This window comes from Lissotriton helveticus (assembly GCF_964261635.1).
Source record: "Lissotriton helveticus chromosome 1_1 unlocalized genomic scaffold, aLisHel1.1 SUPER_1_unloc_21, whole genome shotgun sequence".
Classification (NCBI taxonomy): domain Eukaryota; kingdom Metazoa; phylum Chordata; class Amphibia; order Caudata; family Salamandridae; genus Lissotriton; species Lissotriton helveticus.
Genome location: NW_027611661.1, coordinates 1,419,530 through 1,432,641, shown reverse-complemented (window position 1 = coordinate 1,432,641; position 13,112 = coordinate 1,419,530).

The window sequence follows — 13,112 nt, the reverse complement described above, 5'->3', positions numbered from 1 at the left end:
CAGATCACATTCCCCCGTCCACTCACCATCACAGTGTGAGGTACGCTGAGTAAGCGGTGCTCCGAGAGAAGTGTACAAGGCCCTGATCACAGTCCCCCACCCGCTCACCGTCACCGTGTGAGGTACGCTGAGTAAGCGGTGCTCCGAGAGAAGTGTACAAGGCCCTGATCACAGTCCCCCACCCGCTCACCGTCACCGCGTGAGTTACACTGAGTCAGAGGTGCTCCGAGAGAAGTGTACGAGGCCCAGATCAAGGTCCCCCGCCCACTCACCGTCACCGTGTGAGGTTCACTGAGTCATCGGTGCTCCGAGAGAAGTGTACGAGGCCCAGATCACAGTGCCCTGCCCACTCACTGTCACCGTGTGAGGTACACTGAGTCATCGATGTTCCGAGAAAAGTCTACGAGGCCCAGATCACAGTCCCCCACCGCTCACCGTCACCGTGTGAGGTATGCTGAGTCAGCGGTGCTCCGAGACAAGTGTACGAGGCCCAGATGTGAATGCTTATGACACCACTCACCGTCATCATGTGAGGTACGCTGAGTCAGCAGTGATCCTGGAGAAGTGTACGAGGCTCAGATCACAGACCCCCATCCGCTCACCATCACCGTGTGAGGTACACAGAGTCAGCGGTGCTCCGGGAGAAGTGTACGAGGCCCAGCTGTGAATGCTTATGACGCCACTCACCATCACTGTGTCAGGTATGCTGAGTCATCGTGACTCTGAGAGAATTGTACGAGGTCCAGATCACAGTCCCACTCCCGCTCACCGTCACCGTGTGAGGTACGCTGAGTCAGCGGTGCTCCGGGAGAAATGTACGAGGCCCAGCTGTGAATGCTTATGACACCACTCACTGTCACTGTGTGAGGTACGCTGAGTCAGTGGTGCTCCGGGAGAAGTGTACGAGGCCCAGCTGTGAATGCTTATGACGCCACTCACCATCACTGTGTCAGGTATGCTGAGTCATCGTGACTCAGAGAGAATTGTACGAGGTCCAGATCACAGTCCCACTCCCGCTCACCGTCACCGTGTGAGGTACGCTGAGTCAGCGGTGCTCCGGGAGAAATGTACGAGGGCCAGCTGTGAATGCTTATGACACCACTCACTGACACCTTGTGAGGTACGCTGAGTCAGTGGTGCTTCAAGAGAAGTGCATGAGGCCCAGATCACAGTCCCCTGCCCGCTCACCGTCACTGTGTGAGGTTCGCTGATTCAGTTGTGCTCTGGGAGAAATGTACGAGGCCCAGCTGTGAATGCTTATGATACCACTCACCGTCACCGTGTGAGGTACACTGAGTCAACGATGCTCTGAGAGAAGTGTACGAGGCCCAGATCACATTCCCCCACCCACTCACCGTCACCGTGTGAGGTACATTGAGTCAACGGTGCTTCGAGAGAAGTGTACGAGGCCCAGATCAAGGTCCCCCACCCGCTCACCATCACCGTGTGAGGCACACTGAGTCAGCGGTGCTCCGAGAGAAGTGTACGAGGCCCAGATCACAGTCCCCCGCCCTCACCATCACCGAGTGAGGTACGCTGAGTCAGTGGTGCTCCGAGAAAAGTGTACGAGACCCATATCTCAGTGCCCGCCCGCTCACCATCACCGTGTGAAGTACGCTGAGTCAGCGGTGCTCCGAGAGAAGTGTACGAGGCCCAGCTGTGAATGCTTATGACACCACTCACCATCACCGTGTGAGGTACAATGAGTAATCGATGCTCCAGAAGAAGTGTACGAGGCCCAGATCACAATCCCCCACCGGCTCACTATCACCGCGTGAGGTACGCTGAGTCCGCAGTGCTCTGAGAGAAGTGTACGAGGCCCAGCTGTGAATGCTTATGACACCACTCACCATCACCGTGTGAGATACACTGAGTCATCGATGCTCTGAGAGAAGTGTACGGGGCCCAGTTCACAGTCCCCACCCGCTCACTATCACCGTGTGAGGTACACTGAGTTAGCGATGCTCCAAGAGAAGTGTACGAGGCCCAGATCACAGTTTCCCACCAGCTCACCGTCACTGTGTGAGGTACGCTGAGTCAGTGGTGCTCCGGGAGAAATGTACGAGGCCCAGCTGTGTATGCTTATGACACCACTCACCATCACCGTGTGAGGTACACTGAGTCATCGATGCTCCGAGAGAAGTGTACGAGGCCCAGATCACATTCCCCCGCCCACTTACCGTCACCGTGTGAGGTACGCTGAGTCAGCGGTGCTCCGGGAGAAATGTACGAGGCCCAGCTGTGTATGCTTATGACACCACTCACCATCACCGTGTGAGGTACACTGAGTCATCGATGCTCTGAGAGAAGTGTATAAGGCCCAGATCACATTCCCCCGCCCACTCACCGTCGCAGTGTGAGGTACGCTGAGTCAGCGGTGCTCCGAGAGAAGTGTACGAGGCCCAGATCACAGTCCCCCACCCGCTCACCGTCACCGTGTGAGGTATGCTGAGTCAGCGGTGCTCCCGGAGAAATGAACGAGGCCCAGCTGAGAATGCTTATGACACCACTCACCGTCACAGTGTGAGTTACACTGAGCCAGCAATGCTCTGAGAAAAGCGTACGAGGCCCAGATCAAGGTCCCTTGCCCACTCACTTTCACCGTGTTTAGTACACTGAGTCATCGGTGCTCCGAGAGAAGTGTACAAGGCCGAGATCACAGTCCCCTACCTCACCGTGTGAGGTACACTGAGTCATTGATGCTCTGAGAGAAGTGTACGAGGCCCAGATCACAGTCCCCCGCCCGCTCACCATCACCGTGTGAGGTCCGCTGAGTCAGCAGTGCTCCGAGAGAAGTGTACGAGGCCCAGTTGTGAATGCTTATGATACCACTCACCATCACCATGTGAGGTACACTGAGTCATCGATGCTCCGAGAGAAGTGTACAAGGCCCAGATCACATTCCCCTGCCCACTCAACGTCACCGTGTGAGGTACGCTGAGTAAGCGGTGCTCCGAGAGAAGTGTACAAGGCCCAGATCACAATCCCCCACCCGCGCACCATGACCTTGTGAGGTACGCTGAGTCAGCAGTGCTCCTAGAGAAGTGTACGAGGCCCAGCTGTGAATGCTTATGACACCACTCACCGTCACCGTGTGAGGTACACTGAGTCATCGATGCTCCGAGAGAAGGGTACGAGGCCCAGATCACATTCCCCCGCCCACTCACAGTCGCAGTGTGAGGTACGCTGAGTCAGCGTTGCTCCGAGAGAAGTGTACGAGGCCCAGATCACAGTCCCCCACCCGCTCACCGTCACCGTGTGAGGTACGCTGAGTCAGCGGCGCTCCCGGAGAAATGTACGAGGCCCTGCTGTGAATGGTTATGACACCACTCACCATAACAGTGTGAGTTACACTGAGTCAGCAGTGCTCCGAGAAAAGTGTACGAGGCCCAGATCAAGGTTCCCTGCCCACTCACCGTCACCGTGTGAGGTACGCTGAGTCAGTGGTGCTCCGAGAGAAGTGTACAAGGCCCAGATCACAGTCCCCCGCGCGCTCACCATCACCGTGTGAGGTACGCTGAGTCAGCAGTGCTCCAAGAGAAGTGTACGAGGCCCAGCTGTGAATGCTTATGACATCACTCACCTCACAGTGTGAGGTACACTGAGTCATCGATGCTACGAGAGAAGGGTACGAGGCCCAGATCACATTCCCCCTCCCACTCACCGTCGCAGTGTGAGGTACGCTGAGTCAGCGGTGCTCCGAGAGAAGTGTACGAGGCCCAGATCACAGTCCCCCACCTGCTCACTGTCACCGTGTGAGGTACGCTGAGTCAGCGGCGCTCCCAGAGAAATGTACGAGGCCCAGCTGTGAATGCTTATGACACCACTCACCGTCACAGTGTGAATTACACTGAGTCAGCAGTGCTCTGAAAAAAGTGTACGAGGCCCAGATCAAGGTCCCCTGCCCACTCACCGTCACCGTTTTAGGTACACTGAGTCATCGGTGCTCCGAGAGAAGTGTACAAGGCCCAGATCACAGTCCCCTGCCTCACCGTGTGAGGTACACTGAGTCATTGATGCTCTGAGAGAAGTGTACGAGGCCTAGATCACATTCCCCCACCCGCTCACCAACACCGTGTGAGGTACACTGAGTCAGCAGTGCTCTGAGAGAAGTGTACGAGGCCCAGTTGTGAATGCTTATGACACCACTCACCATCACCGTGTGAGCTACACTGAGTCATCGATGCTCCGAGAGAAGTGTACGAGGCCCAGATCACATTCCCCTGCCCACTCAACGTCACCGTTTGAGGTACGCTGAGTAAGCGGTGCTCCGAGAGAAGTGTACAAGGCCCAGATCACAATCCCCCACCCGCTCACCATGACCATGTGAGGTACGCTGAGTCAGCAGTGCTCCTAGAGAAGTGTACGAGGCCCAGCTGTGAATGCTTATGACACCACTCACCGTCACCGTGTGAGGTACACTGAGTCATCGATGCTCCGAGAGAAGGGTAAGAGGCCCAGATCACATTCCCCCACCTACTCACCGTCGCAGTGTGAGGTACGCTTAGTAAGCAGTGCTCCGAGAGAAGTGTACAAGGCCCAGATCACAGTCCCCCATCCGCTCACCGTCACCGTGTGAGGTATGCTGAGTCAGCGGTGCTCCGGGAGAAGGGTAAGAGGCCCAGATCACATTCCCCCACCCACTCACCGTCGCAGTGTGAGGTACGCTGAGTAAGCAGTGCTCCGAGAGAAGTGTACGAGGCCCAGATCACATTCCCCCGCCCGCTCACCGTCACCGTGTGAGGTACGCTGAGTCAGCGGTGCTCTGAGAGAAGTGTAAAAAGCCCAGATCACAGTCCCCCGCCCGCTCACCATCACCGTGTGAGGTACCGTGAGCCAGCGGTGTTCCGGGAGAAGTGTTCGAGGCTCAGATCACAGTCCCCTACCCACTCACTGTCACGTGTGAGGTACACTGAGTCATCGGGTGCCCCGAGAGAAGTGTACGAGGCCTAGATCACAGTCCCCTGCCCACTCACTGTCACCGTGTGAGGTACACTGAGTCATCGGTGCTCCGCGAGAAGTTTTCGAGGCCCAGATCACAGTCCACTGCCCACTCACTGTCACCGTCTGAGGTACACTGAGTCTTCAATGCTCCGAGAGAAGTGTACGAGGCCCATATCACAGTCCCCTGCCCACTCACTGTCACCGTGTGAGGTACACTGAGTCATCGGTGCTCCGGAAGAAGTGCACGAGGCCAGCTCACAATCCCCCACCCATTCACTGTCACCGTGAGAGGTACGCTGAGTCAGCAGTGCTCTGAGAGAAGTGTACAAAGCCCAGATCACAGCCCCCCGCCCGCTCACCATCACCGTGTGAGGTAAGCTGAGTAACCGGTGCTCCGAGAGAAGTGTACAAGGCCCAGATCACAGTCCCCCACCCGCTCACCATCACCGTGTGAGGTATGCTGAGTCCGCGGTGCTCCGGGAGAAATGTACAAGGCCCAGCTGTGAATGCTTATGACACCACTCACCGCCAACGCGTGAGTTACACTGAGTCTGCGGTGCTCCGAGAGAAGTGTACCAGGCCCAGATCAAAGTCCCCCGCCCGCTCACCATCACCGTGTGAGGTACGCTGAGTCAGCAGTGCGCCGAGAGAAGTGTAGGAGGCCCAGTTGTGAATGCTTATGACACCACTCACCATCACCGTGTGAGGTACACTGAGTCATCGATGCTCCGAGAGAAGTGTAGGAGGCCAAGATCACATTCCCTGGCCCACTCAACATCACCGTGTGAGGTACGCTGAGTAAGCAGTGCTCCGAGAGAAGTGTACAAGGCCCAGATCACAGTCCCCCACCCGCTCACCGTCACCGTGTGAGGTATGCTGAGTCAGCGGTGCTCCAGGAGAAATGTACGAGGCCCAGCTGTGAATGCTTATGACATCACTCACCGCCAACGCATGAGTTACACTGAGTCTGCGGTGCTCCGTGAGAAGTGTACGATGCCCAGATCAAGGTCCCCAGCCCACTCACCGTCACCGTGTGAGGTACACAGAGTCATCGGTGTTCCGAGAGAAGTGTACGGGGCCCAGATCACAGTCCCCTGCCCACTCACTGTCACAGTGTGAGGTACACTGAGTCATCGATGCTCCGAGAGAAGTGTACGAGGCCCAAATAAAAGTCCTCCACCCGCTCACCGTCACCATATGAGGTACGCTGAGTCAGCAGTGCTCCGGGAGAAAGGTACAATGTCCAGCTGTGAATGCTTATGACACCACTGACCATCACCGTGTGAGGTACACTGAGTCATCGATGCTCCGAGAGAAGTGTACGAGGCCCAGATCACATAACCCCGCCCTGTCACCGTCACCGTGTGAGGTACGCTGAGTCAGCAGTGCTCTGAGAGAAGTGTACAAAGCCCAGATGACAGTCCCCCGCCCGCTCACTATCACCATGTGAGGTACGCTGAGTCAGCGGTGCCCCAAGAGAAGTGTACGAGGCCCAGATCACAGTCCCCTGCCCACTCACTGTCACCGTGTGAGGTACACTGAGTCATCAATGCTCCAAGAGAAGTGTACGATGCCCAGATCAAGGTCCCCAGCCCACTCACCGTCACCATGTGAGGTACACAGAGTCATCGGTGTTCCGAGAGAAGTGTACGGGGCCCAGATCACAGTCCCCTGCCCACTCACTGTCACAGTGTGAGGTACACTGAGTCATCGATGCTCCGAGAGAAGTGTACGAGGCCCAAATCAAAGTCCTCCACCCGCTCACCGTCACCATATGAGGTACGCTGAGTCAGCAGTGCTCCGGGAGAAATGTACAATGTCCAGCTGTGAATGCTTATGACACCACTGACCATCACCGTGTGAGGTACACTGAGTCATCGATGCTCCGAGAGAAGTGTACGAGGCCCAGATCACATAACCCCGCCCTGTCACCGTCACCGTGTGAGGTACGCTGAGTCAGCAGTGCTCTGAGAGAAGTGTACAAAGCCCAGATGACAGTCCCCGTCCCGCTCACTATCACCGTGTGAGGTACGCTGAGTCAGCGGTGCCCCAAGAGAAGTGTACGAGGCCCAGATCACAGTCCCCTGCCCACTCACTGTCACCGTGTGAGGTACACTGAGTCATCAATGCTCCAAGAGAAGTGTACGAGGGACAGATCACAGTCCCCTGCTCACTCACTGTCACCGTGTGAGGTACACTGAGTCATCGGTGCTCCGAGAGAAGTTTACGAGGCCCAGATCACAGTCGCCCGCCAGCTCACCATCACCGTGTGAGGTACGCTGAGTCACCGGTGTTCCGGGAGAAGTGTACGAGGCTCAGATCACAGTCCCCTGCCCACTCACTGTCACATGTGAGGTACACTGAGTCATTGGTGCTCCGAGAGAAGTGTACGAGGCCCAGATCACAGTCTCCCACCCGCTCATCGTCACCGTGTGAGGTACGCTGAGTAATTGATGCTCCGGAAGAAGTGTACGAGGCCCAGATAACAGTCCCCCACCTGTTCACCGTCACCATGTGAGGTACGCTGAGTCAGCGGTGCTCTGAGAGAAGTATACGAGGCCTAGCTGTGAATGCTTATGACACCACTCACCATCACCGTGTGAGGTACACTGAGTCACCGATGCTCCTAGAGAAGTGTACGGGGCCCAGATCACAGTCCCCGCCCACTCACTGTCACCGTGTGAGGTACACTGAGTTAGCGGTGCTCCAAGAGAGGTGTACAAGGCCCGGATCACAGTCCCCCGCCCGCTCACCATCACCGTGTGAGGTACGCTGAGTCAGCAGTGCTCCAAGAGAAGTGTACGAGGCCCAGTTGTGAATGCTTATGACACCACTCACCATCACCGTGTGAGGTACACTGAGTCATCGATGCTCCGAGAGAAGTGTACGAGTCCGAGATCACATTCCCCGGCCCACTCAACATCACCGTGTGAGGTACGCTGAGTTAGCAGTGCTCCGAGAGAAGTTTACAAGGCCCAGATCACAGTCCCCCACCAGCTCACCGTCACCGTGTGAGGTACACTGAGTCATCAATGCTCCAAGAGAAGTGTACGAGGGACAGATCACAGTCCCCTGCTCACTCACTGTCACCGTGTGAGGTACACTGAGTCATCGGTGCTCCGAGAGAAGTTTACGAGGCCCAGATCACAGTCGCCCGCCAGCTCACCATCACCGTGTGAGGTACGCTGAGTCACCGGTGTTCCGGGAGAAGTGTACGAGGCTCAGATCACAGTCCCCTGCCCACTCACTGTCACATGTGAGGTACACTGAGTCATTGGTGCTCCGAGAGAAGTGTACGAGGCCCAGATCACAGTCTCCCACCCGCTCATCGTCACCGTGTGAGGTACGCTGAGTAATTGATGCTCCGGAAGAAGTGTACGAGGCCCAGATAACAGTCCCCCACCTGTTCACCGACACCATGTGAGGTACGCTGAGTCAGCGGTGCTCTGAGAGAAGTGTACGAGGCCTAGCTGTGAATGCTTATGACACCACTCACCATCACCGTGTGAGGTACACTGAGTCACCGATGCTCCTAGAGAAGTGTACGGGGCCCAGATCACAGTCCCCGCCCACTCACTATCACCGTGTGAGGTACACTGAGTTAGCGGTGCTCCAAGAGAGGTGTACAAGGCCCGGATCACAGTCCCCCGCCCGCTCACCATCACCGTGTGAGGTACGCTGAGTCAGCAGTGCTCCAAGAGAAGTGTACGAGGCCCAGTTGTGAATGCTTATGACACCACTCACCATCACCGTGTGAGGTACACTGAGTCATCGTTGCTCCGAGAGAAGTGTACGAGTCCGAGATCACATTCCCCGGCCCACTCAACATCACCGTGTGAGGTACGCTGAGTTAGCAGTGCTCCGAGAGAAGTGTACAAGGCCCAGATCACAGTCCCCCACCAGCTCACCGTCACCGTGTGAAGTACGCTGAGTCAGCGGTGCTCCGGGAGAAATGTACGAGGCCGAGCTGTGAATGCTTATGACACCACTCACCGCCAACGCGTGAGTTACACAGAGTCTGCGGTGCTCCGAGAGTAGTGTACGATGCCCAGATCAAGGTTACCAGCCCACTCACCGTCACCGTGTGAGGTATACGGAGTCATCGGTGCTCCGAGAGAAGTGTACGGGGCCTAGATCACAGTCCCCTGCCCACTCACTGTCACCGTGTGAGTCATCGATGCTCCGAGAGAAGTGTACGAGGCCCAGATCAAAGTCCCCCACCCGCTCACAGTCACCATGTGAGGTACGCTGAGTCAGCGGTGCTCCGGGAGAAATGTACGATGCCCAGTTGTGAATGCTTATGACACCACTGACCATCACCGTGTGAGGTACACTGAGTCATCGATGCTCCGAGAGAAGTGTACGAGGCCCACATCACATAACCCCGCCCACTCATTTTCACTGTGTGAGGTACGCTGAGTCATCAATGCTCCGAGAGAAGTGTACGAGGCCCAGATCACATTTCCCCGCCCGCTCACCATCACCGTGTGAGGTACGCTGAGTCAGTGGTGTTCCAGGAGAAGTGTACGAGGCTCAGATCACAGTCCCCTGCCCACTCACTGTCACATGTGAGGTACACTGAGTCATTGGTGCTCCGAGAGAAGTGTACGAGGCCCAGATCACAGTCTCCCACCCGCTCATCGTCACCGTGTGAGGTACGCTGAGTAATTGATGCTCCGGAAGAAGTGTACGAGGCCCAGATAACAGTCCCCCACCTGTTCACCGTCACCATGTGAGGTACGCTGAGTCAGCGGTGCTCTGAGAGAAGTATACGAGGCCTAGCTGTGAATGCTTATGACACCACTCACCATCACCGTGTGAGGTACACTGAGTCACCGATGCTCCTAGAGAAGTGTACGGGGCCCAGATCACAGTCCCCGCCCACTCACTGTCACCGTGTGAGGTACACTGAGTTAGCGGTGCTCCAAGCGAGGTGTACAAGGCCCGGATCACAGTCCCCCGCCCGCTCACCATCACCGTGTGAGGTACGCTGAGTCAGCAGTGCTCCAAGAGAAGTGTACGAGGCCCAGTTGTGAATGCTTATGACACCACTCACCATCACCGTGTGAGGTACACTGAGTCATCGATGCTCCGAGAGAAGTGTACGAGGCCGAGATCACATTCCCCGGCCCACTCAACATCACCGTGTGAGGTACGCTGAGTTAGCAGTGCTCCGAGAGAAGTGTACAAGGCCCAGATCACAGTCCCCCACCAGCTCACCGTCACCGTGTGAAGTACGCTGAGTCAGCGGTGCTCCGGGAGAAATGTACGAGGCCGAGCTGTGAATGCTTATGACACCACTCACCGCCAACGCGTGAGTTACACTGAGTCTGCGGTGCTCCGAGAGTAGTGTACGATGCCCAGATCAAGGTTCCCAGCCCACTCACCGTCACCGTGTGAGGTATACGGAGTCATCGGTGCTCCGAGAGAAGTGTACGGGGCCTAGATCACAGTCCCCTGCCCACTCACTGTCACCGTGTGTGGTACACTGAGTCATCGATGCTCCGAGAGAAGTGTACGAGGCCCAGATCAAAGTCCCCCACCCGCTCACCGTCACCATGTGAGGTACGCTGAGTCAGCGGTGCTCCGGGAGAAATGTACGATGCCCAGTTGTGAATGCTTATGACACCACTGACCATCACCGTGTGAGGTACACTGAGTCATCGATGCTCCGAGAGAAGTGTACGCGGCCCAGATCACATAACCCCGCCCACTCATTTTCACTGTGTGAGGTACGCTGAGTCATCAATGCTCCGAGAGAAGTGTACGAGGCCCAGATGACAGTCCCCCGCCCGCTCACCATCACCGTGTGAGGTACGCTGAGTCAGCGGTGCCCCGAGAGAAGTGTACGAGGCCAGATCACAGTCCCCTGCCCACTCACTGTCACCGTGTGAGGTACACTGAGTCATCGGTGCTCCGAGAGAAGTTTACGAGGCCCAGATCACAGTCCCCTGCCCACTCACTATCACCGTGTGAGGTACACTGTGTCATCAATGCTCCAAGAGAAGTGTACGAGGCCCAGATCACAGTCCCCTGCCCACTCACTGTCACCATGTGAGGTACACTGAGTCATCGGTGCTCCGAGAGAAGTTTACGAGGCCCAGATCACAGTCCCCCGCCCGCTCACCATCACCGTGTGTGGTACGTTGAGTCACCGGTGTTCTGGGAGAAGTGTACGAGGCTCAGATGACAGTCCCCCGCCCGCTCACCATCACCGTGTGAGGTACGCTGAGTCAGCGGTGCCCCGAGAGAAGTGTACGAGGCCAGATCACAGTCCCCTGCCCACTCACTGTCACCGTGTGAGGAAACACTGAGTCATCGGTGCTCCGAGAGAAGTTTACGAGGCCCAGATCACAGTCCCCTGCCCACTCACTATCACCGTGTGAGGTACACTGTGTCATCAATGCTCCAAGAGAAGTGTACGAGGCCCAGATCACAGTCCCCTGCCCACTCACTGTCACCATGTGAGGTACACTGAGTCATCGGTGCTCCGAGAGAAGTTTACGAGGCCCAGATCACAGTCCCCCGCCCGCTCACCATCACCGTGTGTGGTACGTTGAGTCACCGGTGTTCTGGGAGAAGTGTACGAGGCTCAGATCACAGTCCCCTGCCCACTCACTGTCACGTGTGAGGTACACTGAGTCATCGGTGCTCCGAGAGAAGTGTACGAGGCCCAGATCACAGTCCCCCGCCCGCTCATCGTCACCGTGTGAGGTACGCTGAGTCATTGATGCTCTGGAAGAAGTGTACGAGGCCCAGATCACAGTCCCCCACCCGTTTACCGTCACCATGTGAGGTACGCTGAGTCAGCGGTGCTCCGAGAGAAGTATACAAGGGCTAGCTGTGAATGCTTATGACACCACTCACCATCACCGTGTGAGGTACACTGAGTCACCGATGCTCCTAGAGAAGTGTACGGGCCCAGATCACAGTCCCCGCCCACTCACTGTCACCGTGTGAGGTACACTGAGTTAGCGGTGCTCCAAGAGAAGTGTACGAGGCCCAGATCACAGTCCCCCACTGTTAGAAATTGGGATCCCTGGCTGGCCAGGGCTTGCGCCAAAGTCAGTCAGAGACCACCACTTCCACGTCAGGGCAAGGGAGTTACACACCAAGATAAACCCTGCTCACCCCCTTGGTAACGAGGCACGAGCAGTAAGGCTAAACTCGGAGGCAATGTGAGTTAAGTGTTTGCGCACGCACCCCCAGCAACAACACCCAAGGCCCACCAGAAACAAAACTCCACACAAGGTTATGTATAAAAATAGCCTTTGTATTCCAAAACACATTAGATAGAAACACACACACTTTACAATGTGCCAACAGGCACGGGCAGAATTTACAGGCGATTATGTACTCGCTCTAGGGAGCCCCGGGGGGGACGGCGGCTTTACTTTGGGCCATGCAGGAGCGCGGAGTAGGCTCCCGCCGCTACCTGCTTCTTCTTTGCTCTGCGCTGGGGCTGGACTTGGAGATCTCCTCGGGCCGGCAGCCAATCACGGTGTGGCCCGGGGAAAAGAAGTCAGGGGGTATCCCTGGCCGGCAGTCAATCCCAGCGCGGCCCCGGGTAGACGTCACGAGGGGTCCCGGGCCAGCGGCGGTGAGCTCGGGGATACAACGAGGGGTAGCTGTGGCAATATAAAGCGCTCCCAAGCGCTAGGGCAAAGAACAAGAGCTCCCAGGTGCTTAGAGGCAGAATCCAGGGCCCCCAGGCACTAGAGGAGCCAACAGTCCAGCAAAGTCCTTCAGGGGTCCAGGGGCTGCAGTAGCCCAGGGGCCGGGCAGGGCCCAGGGAGGCAAGCCTTCCCCCGGGCCCCAGAAGCAGCATGCCCCTGGTAAGATTCAAGTTGGGAACATGAACATTTGACAAGAGGTCACAGCCTCCTTTTATACAGAGAAATCCTTTGTCTAAAGGTGCAGGGTGGGGGAAGAACCAGTCGCAGCTGGTCTGGGAGCACCCTTGATGTGCTCAGCCCCTCACTCTATTCACTGGCAGGGCTAGGGACATTAGACACACCACAGGGGGCGGAGCCAGCATTGTTTGGGGAAAGCCCAGCCCTATTCAGGACCCAGGTGCACTCCTCCCCAGCCATCAGCAAGCTAATCTCACACTCACCACCGGGCAGACTCATCCAGACTCCTGGAGTCAGGCTCACCAGCCAGCTCCA